This window comes from Haplochromis burtoni, unplaced genomic scaffold (genome assembly GCF_018398535.1).
Source record: "Haplochromis burtoni strain Fernald_Lab_line unplaced genomic scaffold, NCSU_Asbu1 Contig_424, whole genome shotgun sequence".
Classification (NCBI taxonomy): domain Eukaryota; kingdom Metazoa; phylum Chordata; class Actinopteri; order Cichliformes; family Cichlidae; genus Haplochromis; species Haplochromis burtoni.
The window spans coordinates 235,529-245,737 of record NW_024582785.1 but is presented as its reverse complement, the minus strand read 5'-3'; positions in this window follow the sequence as shown (position 1 = coordinate 245,737).

The following is a 10,209-nucleotide window of genomic DNA, read 5'->3' as shown; positions in this document are numbered from 1 at the left end:
CTGTTTATTATTGTGCTCAAGAGTCACAGTGACACAAGAGGAAGAAACTTTGTACAAAACTCACCACATCAAAACAAGTCAGAATTTGCTTTCAGCTTTTTAGAAATGAACTGAAGATTAATGTCTGACAAATGTCTCACCTGTCAGCTCCTGGACAACTGATCATTCAGCATGCAGGCAAAAAACAAAAAGGAAAAGTAGTGAGAGCTCTCACTATAAAGACTCACTGAAGAAAAAGTTCAGCATTGACTCAGACACTTCAAGCATTCTTGCATTTAAAAACTCAGTGAAACACACAGAGAAGTCCAGCAGGGAAAGGAGGAGGAGGAGGGGAAGGAGGATTGCTGGCCCCAGAATTATATCGTCAATAGAGACTTCACACTTTCCACAATGTCTTCTAATTCTTTTCTGTTGTCCATTTTAATGACAGAGGAGGCTTTAAGTGGTGTTCTTGTTTGAACTGGTCCTGAAGACCCTGGGACTCTGTGGCACAAAATCAAAGGAAGATTTGATCCTCTTTCTGTATGGCATTTTATACCATACAGAAATAAACTAATAAACTAACTATCATGTGGGAGTATTGTGAGTATCCAATGAAAATATAACATTTATTTCATGAAGAAGTCAAATACCTATAAAAGTGCTACAATTCCAATTTGAACCAAACTGAAAAATATGAAAATTAAAACTAATTCATGACTACACTCATAACTGCCATAGTTCTTTGTTAGACAACACAATCAGAGATTGTAACATAATGCACAATTACAAATGCAGTTACCCAGTTATACACACAACTGGACTGGCCATCGGACATACATTTGCCCAGTGGGCCGATGTTTTGTTTTCTTGTAACGCACTAAACAACAGCAGCACGTTTAAGTTGATAATCTGTTGTTAGAATATTCCATCCATCCATCCATCTTCATCCGCTTTGTCCGGGGCCGGGTCGCGGGGGCAGCAGCCTAAGCAAAGAGGCCCAGACCTCCCTCTCCCCAGCCACCTCCTCCAGCTTATCCGGGGGAATACCAAGGCGTTCCCAGGCCAGCCGAGAGATATAATCTCTCCAGCGTGTCCTGGGTCTGCCCCGGGGCCTCCTCCCGGTGGGACATGCCTGGAACACCTCACCCAGGAGGCGCCCAGGGGGCATCCTTGTCAGATGCCCGAACCACCTCAGCTGGCTCCTTTCGATGTGGAGCAGCAGCTGCTCTACTCTGAGCCCCTCCCGGATGGCCGAACTTCTCACCCTATCTCTAAGGGAGAGGCCAGCCACCCTTCGGAGGAAGCTCATTTCTGCCGCTTGTATCCGCGATCTCGTTCTTTCGGTCACTACCCACAGCTCGTGGCCATAGGTGAGGGTAGGGACGTAGATCGACCGGTAAATTGAGAGCTTCACTTTTACACTCAGCTCCCTCTTCACCACGACGGACCGGTGCAGCGTCCGCATTACTGCAGCTGCAGCCCCAATCCGTCTGTCGATCTCCGGCTCCCTTCTCCCATCACTCGCGAACAAGACCCCGAGATACTTGAACTCCTCCACTTGGGGCAGGAACTCATCCCCGACCCGGAGTGGGCACTCCACCCTTTTCCGGCTGAGAACCATGGCCTCAGATTTGGAGGTGCTGATCCTCATTCCCGCTGCTTCACACTCGGCTGCGAACCGTTCCAGTGCGAGCTGGAGGCCCTCACCCGATGAAGCCAACAGAACCACATCATCTGCAAAAATCAGAGATGAGATTCTGAGGCCACCAAAGCGAAAGCCCTCCGCCACTTGGCTGCGCCTAGAAATCCTGTCCATAAAAATTATGAACAGAACCGGAGACAAAGGGCAGCCCTGGCGGAGCCCATCACCCACCGGGAACGAGTCCGACTTATTGCCGGCAATGCGAACCAAGCTCTTGCAACGGTTGTATAGGGATCGAATGGCCCGTAGCAATGGGCCAGACACCCCATACTCCCGCAACACCTCCCACAGGACACCCCGAGGGACACGGTCGAATGCCTTCTCCAAGTCCACAAAACACATGTAGACTGGTTGGGCAAACTCCCATGCACCCTCAAGTATCCTGAGAGGATAAAGAGCTGGTCCAGTGTTCCGCGACCAGGACGAAAACCGCATTGTTCCTCCTGTATCCGAGGTTCGACTAACGGACGAACTCTCCTTTCCAGCACCCTGGCATAGACTTTCCCAGGGAGGCTGAGGAGTGTGATCCCCCTGTAGTTGGAACACACCCTCCGGTCCCCTTCTTAAAGATGGGGACCACCACCCCGGTCTGCCAGTCCACAGGTACTGCCCCTGATCTCCACGCAACATTGCAGAGGCGTGTCAACCAGGACAGCCCTACAACGTCCAGAGCCTTCAGGAACTCGGGGCGGACCTCATCAACACCAGGGGCTCTGCCACCAAGGAGTTGTTTAACTGCCTCAGTGACCTCGCCCCCGGAAATTGGCGGGTCATTCCCCTCATCCCCAGACTCTGCTTCCTCCTCGGAAGACGTGTCAGTGGGATTAAGGAGGTCCTCGAAGTATTCCTTCCACCGCCTGACAATTTTCTCAGTCGACGTCAGCAGCGCTCCGCCAGCACTATACACAGTGCAGGTAGAGCACCGCTTTCCCCTCCTGAGACGCCTGACGGTTTGCCAGAATCTCTTCGAGGCAGTCCGAAAGTCTTTTTCCATGGCCTCTCCGAACTCCTCCCACACCCGAGTTTTTGCTTCAGCCACTGCCCGAGCCGCATTCCGCTTGGCCTGTCGATACCTGTCGGCTGCCTCCGGAGTCCCACAGGCTAACCAAGCCCGATAGGACTCCTTCTTCAGCCTGGTGGCTCCCTTCACCTCTGGTGTCCACCATTTGGTTCGGGGATTACCACCACGGCAGGCACCCAACCACCTTGCGGCCGCAGCTCAATGCAGCAGCTTCGGCAATGGAGACGCTGAACATGGTCCATTCGGACTCAATGTCCCCAGTCTCCCTCGGAATGCTGTTGAAGCTCTGCCGGAGGTGTGCGTTGAAGATCTCGCGGACCTGGGGCCTCTGCTAGACGTTCCCAGCACACCCTCACTACGCGTTTAGGTGCACCAGGTCTGTCCAGCGTCCTCCCCCGCCACCTGATCCAACTCACCACCAGGTGGTGATCAGTTGACAGCTCAGCCCCTCTCTTTACCCGAGTGTCCAGAACATATGGTCGCAGGTCTGCTGATACGATTACAAAATCGATCATCGACCTACGGCCTAGAGCGTCCTGGTGCCACGTGCACTTATGGACACTCTTATGTTCGAACAGGGTGTTCGTTATGGCCAAACTGTGATTAGCACAGAAGTCCAATAACAGAGCACCGCTCGGGTTCAGATCAGGGAGGCCGTTCCTCCCAATCACGCCCCTCCAGGTCTCGCTGTCATTACCCACGTGAGCATTGAAGTCTCCCAGCAGGACAACAGAGTCTCCAGGTGGAGCACCTTCCAGCACCCCACCCAGGGACTCTAAGAAGGCTGGGTACTCTGAACTGCCACTCGGCGCATAAGCGCAGATGACAGTCAGGACCCGTTCCCCGACCCTAAGGCGCAGGGAACAAACCCTCTCAGTCCACCGGGAAAAACCCCAACGTACCGGCAGCAAGCCGAGGGGATATTAGGATACCCACCCCAGCCCGCCGCCTCCACCAGGGGCAACTCCAGACTGAGACAGAGTCCAGCCCCTCTCCAGGAGACTGGTTCCAGAGCCCAAGCCATGTGTAGAGGTGAGCCCGACTATATCTAGCCGGTACCTCTCAACCTCACGCACTAACTCAGGCTCCTTCCCCACCAGAGAGGTGACATTCCATGTCCCTATTGCCAGGCTTGGCAGCCGGGGGTCAGTCCGCCAGGGCCTCTCGCTCCTGGCCGCCACCCGGCACACAATGCACCCGACCCCTATGGCGCCTCCTGCGGGTGGTGGGCCTGCGGGAGGATCTCTTCCACTCAACTGTCTCTCATCTGCAGTAATCAACCAGGCTGCAGTCTATCTTTCTTTCTCAAGTCCATTAGCTAACATGCTGGTACCAGGCCTCATGCTCCTTGTGAATTTTTGATTGTGAACTTAGGTTGTTTCCTTCTGTCTATAGCTGTTACCAAGCCACCATTCAACCTATCAGCAGTTTGCAGACTGACGCTGGATTTTCCACCACTGTTTCACCTGTCTCACTGCCTCTCTACAAGAATTCAGATGTGTCCTCCTGCATAATGGACAGGAACTGATATTGTAGCACCTTAATCACTACTGACACTTACTGACACCATCACTTTATCAATGCTGGTCATCATGCCCTTTTGATGCTAAAGTATTTATACCTACGTTCTATATCCATACTCCATACTGGTACTCAGATTGTTGCACTCTATTTATTGTATTATTTTAGTACTTGTTATTCTGTTTTGTTCTTAAAAAAGCAAAAAAACAAAAACTATTTATTTATTACTTTTTAAATTCTGTTTCTTTTCACTCCGGGATCGTGTGTACGTAATTTCGTTCCATCTAATGTAAACATGTGATTCGAATGACAATAAAACTCCTTGAATCCTTGAATGTAGGACCCAAGTGCAAGACTCAAGAAGACTACATTAAACTCAGAACTCAGCTTTATTTGCTGGACAGCAAAAGGAACAGAAAACTAACTAGACTGGGAATCATAACAAGGCTTAACAGGCAGACAGAACACACAGCCAGGTATGATGGTATGACGCGACACCAAGCAGGAGACAGAACTAAAATACACAGCGGAGCAATCAGAAATGGGAGACAGAAGGGAAACATAACTGGGACTACTTAGGCAGGACAAGACGAGTTAAGTGAAACTATACACACTACCTAAGCACACGAGACTATCAGAGTAAGACAGGAAATACAAAGCGTACAAAAAGACACAGACCCCGAGACATGAACTTAGCACCACGACATAACTGACATGGTAACAGAGGGCACAAGCGACAGGGTGGACTAGAAAAGAGGACAGGCACAGAGAGACAGACTAGACACTGAACAGGGGGAGCATGGGAACCAAAACCTTAGAACTAGAAAATCTTAACAAGAATTAAACTGAAACATAAGACAATATTAATCAAAACAAAACCACTGAGTCATCACACTCAGGACCAGACAGGAATTCTCCATAGAAGCAAGACTACATTTAGTGCCTGAGTAGTGCACATATATGAATGAGGAGAGCAGTTCTGATCGGGCTGTGGTGTGAAGGGGTCGTCAAAAAGTGACCACGCCTCTTTTCAGTCTTCAAAGAATTTAACTTTGGAGGCCGAAAAGTGGATGGAGCAGAATCAACAGCAGGGCTGGTAAGATTTAGTTGACGACCGTGTTCTGCACATGGAGAGGAGAGTTGCTGAGACTGTTTGTAAGTGACAGGGTCAAATTCTTCCAGGAGTGACAGCAAGATCCTCTATGGTCTGGAGCTTAATGGGTGCTGAAGACGAGGCCAAGGACGAGGATGTGGATGGAGAAGTAAGGCTGGTGTGATTCAGTTGTAGATCGTGATATGCATGTTGAGAGGAGGGCTGCTGAGCCTGGGTAGGTGCACAGAGTGATTGCTGGTGAGGCAGGCTGAAAACATTTGGCTGTGGCTGATGATGTTACTGCTTTACAAATGAAGAAGAAGAACATGGCTCTGTCTCAGGTTCTCTTCCTCTTTTTGCTCTAAAAACAAACCCATAAATATAAACACACTAGAATTTTCATGAGGTGATACAAACTCTCTGCAGTGACCGTTTCATCCTTTAATGCAGCGATTGGCACATGTATGAACTGCATGTTGGCACTTTGGACATACATAGTTTTCTTTAGTGGACCACTCTGAGTTTTCATTGGCGTGACGCCTTCTTTCTGTTGTTTTGTTTCGGCCTTATCAAAATATTTGCTTTGTTCGTCCTTTGAGAGCGACTTCCACTGTGGACTGCAGTTCACAAGAACACACTGTTAGCACATATAAATACTAGGGGTGGGACTTGATTTAAAAAAATTAATCTAATTAATTAGAAGCTTAGAATCACATTTAATCGCACAAGAGAATTTGCCCCAAAGCGCAAATGTTTATTTAATTTAAAAGGGATTTGGTGGATGACAGAATCAAATAATAGAGATGGACATGAATATTATAAACTCCAGCTCTTTTAATTTCTGGGAAAAAAGGCAAAACAAACATAATATCCCTGGCCAAAATTGGGCAGACATAAAAATAAAGTGTTATTTTAAGTACTTTAAGTACATTTTCAAAAATTGTATTGTCTTTAAATAATAATACTAATAAAAATTTCAACATAAAGAGCAGTTTTTCTTAGGGAATAGGGAAAATATGGAAGAAACATAAAAGGTTATTTGACCGGCTTGACCTTTAAACTCTGAGTAACCTTCGTCAACATTATTTTGTACATTAGGCTAAAACAGTGTGATCATCGAACATTTTAGTGCAACAAATAACAAACCCATTGGACTTATTTGAAGTTTACACAAAACTAGGCTTAACATCATTTTAAGGACATTAATATTGACAGCACTAATTTTAATATTTGAAAAATATTATTTCCTTTAAAACTAAAAAGCAAAGAAAAAAATGCATTCTGTACATTTTTAAGTTTTCAAGCTTTTCACTTTGTGTAACAGTGGTATTTTTTCCTGAATGGGAGACGTTATTGCACTCTAAAATTATTATTATTATTATTATGCCTCACAAAAATTCAATCTGTACCCATGGCTGACTCTTTAATCTATATTTCTTTTTATTTTGTCAGTGTTTATCTGTATGCAAAGTAAACTTCCTCCCAGGTTAATATAAAGACCTGATATACTGCAGGAGGTTTCCGAAGAAGAGAAGATACTAGCTTCAGTATCAACATGTTCTCTGTAGCTCTGCTGCTGCTGCTGGATCCTGTGAGTCTCACTGAACAGAAACACTGACAGCTATTATTATTATTTTTTAATTGAACTACATTCAACATGTTTTCTCTGCACGTGTGAAGTGTGAACAGCTGACAAAGCCACCCTCTGTGATTGTGCAGCCAGGTCAGCGTCTGACCATCACCTGTCAGGTCTCTTATTCTCTAAGTGGCTACTACACAGCTTGGATCAGACAGCCTGCAGGGAAAGGACTGGAGTGGATTGGGATGAAATACACTGGGGACTCTCACTATAAAGATTCACTAAAGAGCAAGTTCAGCATTGATTTAGAGACGTCAAGCAAGACAGTGACTCTGACTCTAAAGGACAGAATATGCAGCCTGAAGACACTGCTGTGTATTACTGAGCCAAAAAGTCAAACTTAACACAAACCATCAGCAGACCTGAACAAAAATCTCTCAGTGCATGAACACATTTGTAATATGAAGCCACCAGAGGAGGAGACCAATAATGATTTAAGGGTGTATGAAATGGCTTTAAGGAGTCGCTATTCTTGATAGAGAGCGTGGTAGACAGAAATATTAGAAAACAGCAGAAAGCAACTGAATCTGCAGATGACATCAGAGGATTCTGCTGTTTATTGTTGTCCTCAAGAGTCACAGTGACACTGTGATACTAAATCAAGAGAAGGGTTTGCTTTGTCTTCATATATATTCTTGTTTTTGCTTGTCTTTTGGCAAACACCCATCGTTCGATATTCAGTATGTGGTGTTTTTTAAAAAAAAGTTTTTAAATGGTAAACCATTTTTGATATGTCCATCATTCACCATGCTGAGGATTAGTTTTATTGGAGGTATATTGTTTTATGGAGTTTTGGATGCCTCATAAAATGTTACTGATCTGGTTCCTTTTTTTAAGCAACAGCTGATGTTGTTGTGAATCCACTTTTTCAGAACTTCAATCAAAAGTAGCTTTAACAGTAAAGAGTCATAATATTCCTGTGATTAATGACTGTATTACATAATGGAGCACACATTTAATAATGAATATATATGGAGTTTTTTGCCCATGTATCATAAATCAATTGGTGACTAAATTTTGAGAGAAAATTAATATTTATTAAGTAACAAATAGTAATAATCATTTGTAAATATATATAATATTTGCTTAAATATTTTAATATAAGTCGTGTGCAGATCTTTATATGAGACGAAGTTTTTCTTTAAGGAGGAGTTTATGCAAATTCAGATTTTTACGCATGTGTTGCCAAATATAAGAAAGGCACTACATGGGAGATTTTCATGACTGTAGACTGAGCAGAGAGACATGACTAATACAATGAAGTGTCCTGAGTTTACCTTTGTTTTTCTTATGTCAGTTTACTGGGCTGGTAAGGACAGCACATTTCTCTGCAAACATTAAGATATGTTTGATATAAAGAAGCTAATTATGTTTTTGTCTGTAGGTACTGAGGGTCAAACATTGACTGAGTCTGAATCAGTGATTAAAAGGCCTGGAGAATCACACAGACTGACCTGTACATACTCAGGGTTCAGCAGTGATATTAATGCTGCTTGGATCAGACAGGCTGCTGGAAAAGTACCAGAGTGGGTTGCTTGGATCCGCTATGATAGTAATGAAATCTACTACTCTCAGTTAGTCAGAGGCCGCTTCACCATCTCCAGAGACAACAGCAGAAAGCAGGTGTATCTGCAGATGAACAGCTTGGCAACTGGGGATTCAGCTGTTTATTATTGTGCCACAGAGCCAGGTCACAGAGTTTGGGTCAAAGAAAGGAAAAGTGCATTTTTAATCAATCAATCAATCAATCAATCAATCAATCAATCAATCAATCAATCAATCAATCAATCAATCAATCAATCTTTATTTATAAAGCACTCTTCATACAGAAATGTAGCACAAAGTGCTTTACGTGGTTAAAAGCAGCCCACCCCACACTCTCATTAACATAAACGATCATGGATACATACACCCCCCCACACACACACTTAAAGAGTCAAATTGGGCTCGGCACACATGAGCCAGGTGAGGAAATCACTATCACAGGGAGCTGTCTGCACCGGGAGCCGGTCACAGATCGCAGCCACCAGGCTGGGCACACAGCAGGGAGGCAAAGAAGCCCCCCAGCCAGACTGAGAATACCGACAGAGCCCCAGCAGCCACGGTCGATCACAGCCCCGGTGCAGAGAGCCCCCTCCGAGGAAACACTGGAGATATGACCCAATGAGAATATATACATGATATAAAGATAAAATAAATAAGAATGGGATACAATATAAATATAAATAGCGTAAGAAGATTCGCTACAAGGTTTTTCACTTGTAGCGAAGGGCGAAGAGTTTCTCTCTCTGAGCCTCAGGACCGATGATTAAAACTTTAGTTTTGTCCTGGTTAAGCTGTAAAACGTTTTCTGCCATCCAAGATCTTATATCTAAAATACAGTTAAAAAGGAATCTTAAACAGTGACACGGCCATGTCTGAGTGTATTTTATTATGCGGCACCAGTGAAAGAGTTATAAAGTTATAAAAAAACAAAACAAATAAAAAAATAAGATCATGTGGTTTTACTTAATATATTTTTTTAATATGTTAAGGAGACGTAGCCACATAAAAGTCACGGCCAGGGGATCAGCAGGCCGCTGACTAGTAGCGTTCTCTCTCTTTTGCTCTCTCTCTCTTGCTCTCTCTCTCGCTCTCTCGCCAGGGCGGAACTCATGGTGGGTTCACGCCCTCGGCCCACGCCCCTCTGAAGTGGAAACACCTGGGCCTCATCAGTGCAGCCAGCATTTAAGCCAGGGAGTGGCTTCTACTCATCGCTGGATCGTTGTGTGTGACTCGCGTCAGTGCAGCCCAGCTCTGAGCAAATTCTCTTTTGCTTCCCTGCGCAAAACATCTAACGTGTGTTTCCTTCTGTACATAGATCCCCTGGACCCGACTCTGCATTCCCCGAGCGGTTTCCTTTTTTGTGCGAGTGTTTGGAGAGAGAGTGGTCACGATAGGAGAGAGTCAGAAGAGGAGCAAGTGTCTTTTCCCTACCTGGATTTCCCCGGAGCCTTTTTCCTGTCATCGCTTTGTATATTGGACTATCCCCTGCACTGTTTGTATATACACCTGGTGGAACTGTAATAAATACTGACTGTGCCTCTGAGTCCTGCGTGTGAGTTCTCAAGCGAACCGTGACAAAACACAAAGACTCAACATACACTCTGCAGACGGGACAACAACTGTTACAATGATCAGACCTTTTTATTTAGCATTTTTTCTTTTTCTGTTTTATTTCTCAGCTGGTAAGAGCAAACTAATTAATTGGA